Raw genomic sequence first — 6,000 nt, 5'->3', positions numbered from 1 at the left:
TGAGACAAAAAGAAAACAAGTTCAGTTAAATTAGGTTATTTTAGGAGGGAGAGAGGAAGGAACTGGACTGCTCTACATAGTTGCCATCATAAGAAAACCATGGATTTACTTGTACCCGTCTCTCCTCTTGTTGCACACATATTCTCTCCAGGGCCTGCATCAAGCTTACTGTAAGAGTCAGTTATGTCTCTGAAATGATAAGTTTCCATACTTCATACATCTCATATTAATTTTACCAAAGACAGGATGATGGTAAAAATGTGTGTTATGCTGCATAACTGAGGATATACTAGTAATCTATACAATAATTCCAAACCATCCCCAGAGTATAATGACATATAAATTATAAATGAATGTAAATATCTAATTATATTAGACATTATTACATTATCTTCTTTTAGCAAGTAAACCATATCATCTTATATATGAATTCTCTAGTATAACAGTAACAGATACTTAAAGTGGTGGTCAATTTATCAAAAAGAAATAAGGCTTCAATTAGCAAGATTCAATACTCAATATGTTCATTGAGAGATCAAGCAATAGGGTTCAATAACCCTACTTTTTTTCTTTTTAAACAGAATCCCATAAGAGGAAAAAAAAACTCATTAAAACTCATGGTTCTCTCAAAAAGAAAGAGGAAAAAAAAAAAGAATTCTGGTAGCTTCTGAAGCCCAGTGGCCCCACCCACGGCATATACTTAAAATGTCTTTGAAAAGTCACTTAGTTTACAAAATTAAATTTAAAAAAGAAACAAAAGTAAAAAAACAAAGAAAAGCCAAAACCAAAACCAAAAAGCAAAAGATTTGTTGAACACTCTTTTGTGCTCTTAGGAGCAGCAACCACACTAGTTTGTTCTTTAAAGAACTTAAAGGTGTGGTGAATTCCAGGCCTTTTTAGTGCCTTTCAAAAGCCAAAACAAACAAAGAAAAAAAAGACAGGATTAAAGGATAGGTACAAGTAGAGGAAAGGGTGGGGGAGATTGAGGTGGGCCAGAAAACCAGGCCATGTGCTTCATTGATTTGCCTGTAGAAGGAAATGCTTGTTAAATTTTAAGGTATTTAAGCTGCTAGAATTTGGGGTATGCCACAATGTTTTAACTGGTTCCCCAATTCTCTGCATGTCAAAGTGGCAGGGGTTTCTGAATTATCATGGATTTTTCTAATGCTGTCATAATGTTTCCTATGGTAGAAAATGTGGAGTTCTCTAGCATCAGCTTTGTCTGTGCCACTGATTTTCAATAGGGGTTGATTCAACTGATGAACTACCATGTTCAGCTGGTTTTTTCTAGCAAAGGCTACAATTGTTTCATTCCCTCCCGACCTACTCCGTTGTCTTAAGTCCTCAACATATTTTTCAAAAGAAGAGTCATTTATTCTTAAAGACTCAAACTTACTTCTATGGTTAATTATATAAGAAGTAGATTCTTGTCTGGGTCTGAGATGATTCCTACAGTGGCCCTGCAGCTGGTCTGCAAGAGCCCTAAAAAGGCAATTTCCATCTCCCAATACTTTAGGAAGACTAAGTCCCAAAGCATTTAACTGATCAGTAGGACTATCAAATGGGCACTGCCTGTTGCCCCTGGGCTCTCTATTCTCTTTAACAGTTGCTATTGTTAGGGGGTTTTGCTCTTTGCTGTCTATTTGAATTTTATCTGAAATCTCTTTACCTATGAATGGTGCAGGCTTTACATGAGAACAATGAACCCAAGAGTCTTTTTCACCAATTTTAATGGAAGTAGGAGTTGTCAATAATACCTGAAAAGGTCCCTCCCAAGAGGGCTGGGTTCCACTAGTTCTTTAAAAATTCTTTACATATGTTTTATCTGCTGGATTGAAATTATGCAATGAAAAGTGTAAGGGTCCTGCCTGGACCACAGCTCCTGCCTCATGGAGTTCACGTAGCCTAATTTGTAATTCCTGTATATAGGAGGCAACAGAAGTATCACCTCCCACTAATGATCTATAAACTGGGGGAAAAGTTTTAGCTTGGATAGGAGGATGACCAAAAAACATTTCATAAGGAGATATATGAAGTTTTCCTCTTGGTCTACTGCATAGATAGAATAATGCCAATGGTAGAACATCAGGCCATTTCAAATGGGTTTCAGTACATAATTTGCCAATCATACTCTTAAGCTCTTTATTCATACATTCAACCTGGCCTGAACTTTGTGGGTGGTAGGGCGTGTGGAATTTTGGAGTTACTCCCAAGAAAGAGTAGATTTGGGATAAAATTGAATCAGTAAAATGTGTGCCTTTGTCAGAATCAATTCGGGCTATTGGACCAAAACGAGGGACTATCTCTTTAAGAAGAATTTTGGCAACAAAGGCATCTGTAGCTTGGGGGCTGGGAAATGCCTCCACCTACCAAGTGAGCTAATCAACTATTACAAGGCAAAATTTATAATGTCTTGCTTTTGGCATTGTAAGGTAGTCAATTCTCAAGTGCTCAAAGGGTGTATATGCTAGAGGATGTCCTCCATAAGCTTTGGTCTTAAAGCATGTTGATTATAAGATTGACATGTGGAGCAGCCCAAGCAGATTGAAGATGCTGTGTTAGTCACACCAGGTGCTATCCAGGTTTCCTTAATAGAGTCTACAATGCTTTGTGTACCAAAATGGCCTTTTTTTGTGAACAGAGAGGCATACCTGGTGGTAGAATTTCTGGGGAATAAGTGACTTACCTTCCAGAAGCACCCAGATGCCATTGATCTGTTTTGCTCTAAATTTCTTTCTCCATTTTTCCACTTCTGATTCATCATAAGATAGTTTAAGAGGAACATCCTCAGAAGGTGAGAGGTTAAATATATGTTCAGGAGTTTCTAAAGCAGTGAGCTTGGCTGCAGAATCAGCTCCCCCATTCCCCTTTGAAACAGAATCATTATTCCCTGTGTGAGCAGGGCAATGTACAACAGCTAGGGAAGAGGGCAGTTTCAGGGCATCTAGGAGGTCCTTGATAAGGTCCCCATTGGCAATAACCTTGCCCGAGGATGTTAAAAAGCCTCTTTGTAACCAAATGATGCCAATCGAGTGGCATATATCAAAGCCATATTTTGAGTCAGTAAAAATGGTGGCACTCTTCCCTTTGGCTATATTACAGGCTTCCGTAAGAGCCACAAGTTCAGCAGTCTGCACACTATAATGGGAAGGCAGAAAAGCTGCCCAGAGAGTGTTATAATAAAAAACTACAGCAGCTCCAGTGAAACGGGTCCTTTCTCTCCTAAATGAAGAACCATCTGTATAGAGGACAAGATCAGGGTTTTCTAAAGGAATATCAAAAAGATCATCATGGGGTTTCTCAGCCATATCAACTAAGGAAGCACAGTCATAGTGGATAGAGCACCGACCCTGGAGTCAAGAGTACCTGAGTTCAAATCCGGCCTCAGACACTTAACACTTACTAGCTGTGTGACCCTGGGCAAGTCACTTAACCCCAATTGCCTCACTAAAAAACAAAACAAAAAACAAAACAAAACAAAACAAAGAAGCACAGTGATGCAATGGCTCCCCTGAGAGTGGTAAGTTAGGGAGAAGTGTTGCTGGGTTAAGGACTGTGCAGTGTTTTAGAGTGATATTCTCGTTGCCTAACAGGGTTACTTCATACTTAGCCAGCCTTTGATTTGAAAAGTTTTGTGTCCTGTGACATAGTAAGAGAGCCTCTACTTAGTGAGGGCATTGCACAGTTAGAGGGCTACCTAGGACCAAATCAGAGGCTTTTTCTACCAAAAGGCCTGTGAGCGCCACTGCCCTAAGGCAAGGTGGCACTCCAGATGCTACAGGGTCCGGCTGGGTTGAATAGTAGGCTATGGGGCGTTGGTTAGGCCCCAGCGATTGAGTCAGAACTCCAGAAGCCATCCCCCTTTGTTCGTGCACAAAGATAGTGAAGGGCTTACTAGAATTTGGGAGTCCTAGGGCAGGTGCTGATAACAAGGCCTGTTGTAATTGTGTTATGGCTGAGAGATGCTGGGGATCCAACCGTAAAGTGTCTGGGACAGAATTTTTTGTTAGAGCTATGAGAGGTTTAGTAATTTCACCAAAAGAGGGCATCCATTGTCTGCAGTAACCAGCTGCTCCTAGAATAGCTCTTAACTGCTTCTTTGTAGTGGGGACAGAGAGTTGCTGAATGTCCTGGGTCCACTTAGAAGAGACAGAGTGAGTTCCAGCAGCCAGAATAAATCCTAAGTATTCTACCTGGGGCAAACACCATTGTACTTTTGACCTAGACACCTTGTGGCCTCTCTTGTGCAGCTCTAGTAGTAAGTGACGGCTATCTTCCTGACAAACTTGAGCGTTAGGGGAGGCCAAAAGTAAGTAATCAACATATTGTACTAGCATGGAGTCTTTAAAAGTAATGGAGGCCAGATCCTGCTGTAAAATTTGGGAAAATAATGTGTGACTGTCTACAAATCCCTGTGGGAGTCTAGTTCAGGTCCACTGAGTATTTTTCCAGGTGAAAGCAAATAAATATTGGAAGTCCTCATGTACTGGTATGGAGAAAAAGGCAGAGCAGAGGTCTACCACTGTGAAGCATGTAGCCTCACAAGGAATGGATGACACTATCGTACTGGGGCTAGGGACTATAGGGTGCCTAGGGATAACATAATTGTTAATCGCTCTAAGATCTTGCACAAAACAATAAACAGGTTTACCATCTGGCCCAGGCTTGGGTTTTCTAACTGGCAAAATGGGAGTATTGCATGGAGAGTGATGACATGGAATAATAATACCTACCCTGGCTTTTCAAAGCCTCAATTATAGGGGTGATCCCTTCTATTGCTTCCCTAGACAATGGATACAGTGGAATGGAGGGGGGTTGTCCCCTTTTAACCTTAAAGGTAACAGGCATGGCAGATTTAAGGAGCCCCACCTCAGTAGGGGATGAGGCCCATAATGACTCAGGAATGTTAGAGGGGATTTCGGATATATCCCCTACTGTTCCTTGAACTTCTGTAATCAAAAGTGGCAATAAATGTCCAGTATCCTCTGGCAATTATAGGGAGACAGCCCCATCTGGAGCACAAAATATGGTTGCTCTAAGCTTGCAAAGAAGATCATGACCTAATAAATTTACAGGGGCATCAGGCATGAGTAAGAATGAATGTTCCACCATTAAGGGCCCCATAGATGCCATTTGAGGGGTTAATTTTGCCACTCTTTGGGCTTTTCCCAAGACTCCTAACACATTCAAAGATCCTACAGCTTTACATCCAGGGTCTGGTTTGCTTACTAATACTGATCTAGAAGCTCCTGTGTCTAGCAGATAATCATAATAAATGTCTCCCACTTTGAGGGTCACATGTGGTTCATTACTCTGGGGAGGTGAATGGACTGGCATAAGGGCATTCAAAAAATCTGGATCTGGGAATATGTAGCTTTCAGTATCTATTTTCCATCCCTCCCCTTCATCTTGTCCATCTTGTGTCCCCTTTTGAGGGAGTCCATGGTTACCCTGATTCTGGTTCTGTCCTTCTGTACCTCCTTGATAGGATGTACGGTTATTCTGATACTGTCTTTCTGTATCCCCCTGAAAAGATTTATATCCATTTTGAATCTGCCTGTAATAAGGCCTATAATTACCCCAGTTGTGTCCTTTCTGATAAAAGTTTCCAAAATTATTTTGATTTCTCCCAAGGAATTCCTCAAGGCTCTTGGCCATTGCCCTTCAAAGTTCTTGTTTTCTAGTCCTACATTCTCGCAAGAAGTATCCTTGTTTTTTGCAGTACTTGCAAAGTTTAGGGCGTTGATAGAGATTTTCAATGGTCCAGTTTCACTGCCTTGTCGTTTCCTAAACTGGAGCTAAAATGTCCTGTCTGTTCCTTTCTTCTCTCTCATTTTTAAAATATTTCCAAATTTCTGCTAAGTACTGCTTTACAAAATGAGAGCAGAAAATATGGGCGTCTCTACTGTCTAATGGGTCTAGTCCAGCATATTGCCTGGCATGCTTACACAGCCTGTCATAGAATCTATTAGGTCTCTCATCAAGTCCCTGAACTGTATC

This window comes from Dromiciops gliroides, chromosome 1, assembly GCF_019393635.1.
Source record: "Dromiciops gliroides isolate mDroGli1 chromosome 1, mDroGli1.pri, whole genome shotgun sequence".
Taxonomy (NCBI): Eukaryota; Metazoa; Chordata; class Mammalia; order Microbiotheria; family Microbiotheriidae; genus Dromiciops; species Dromiciops gliroides.
Note: the sequence above shows the minus strand (reverse complement) of the source record.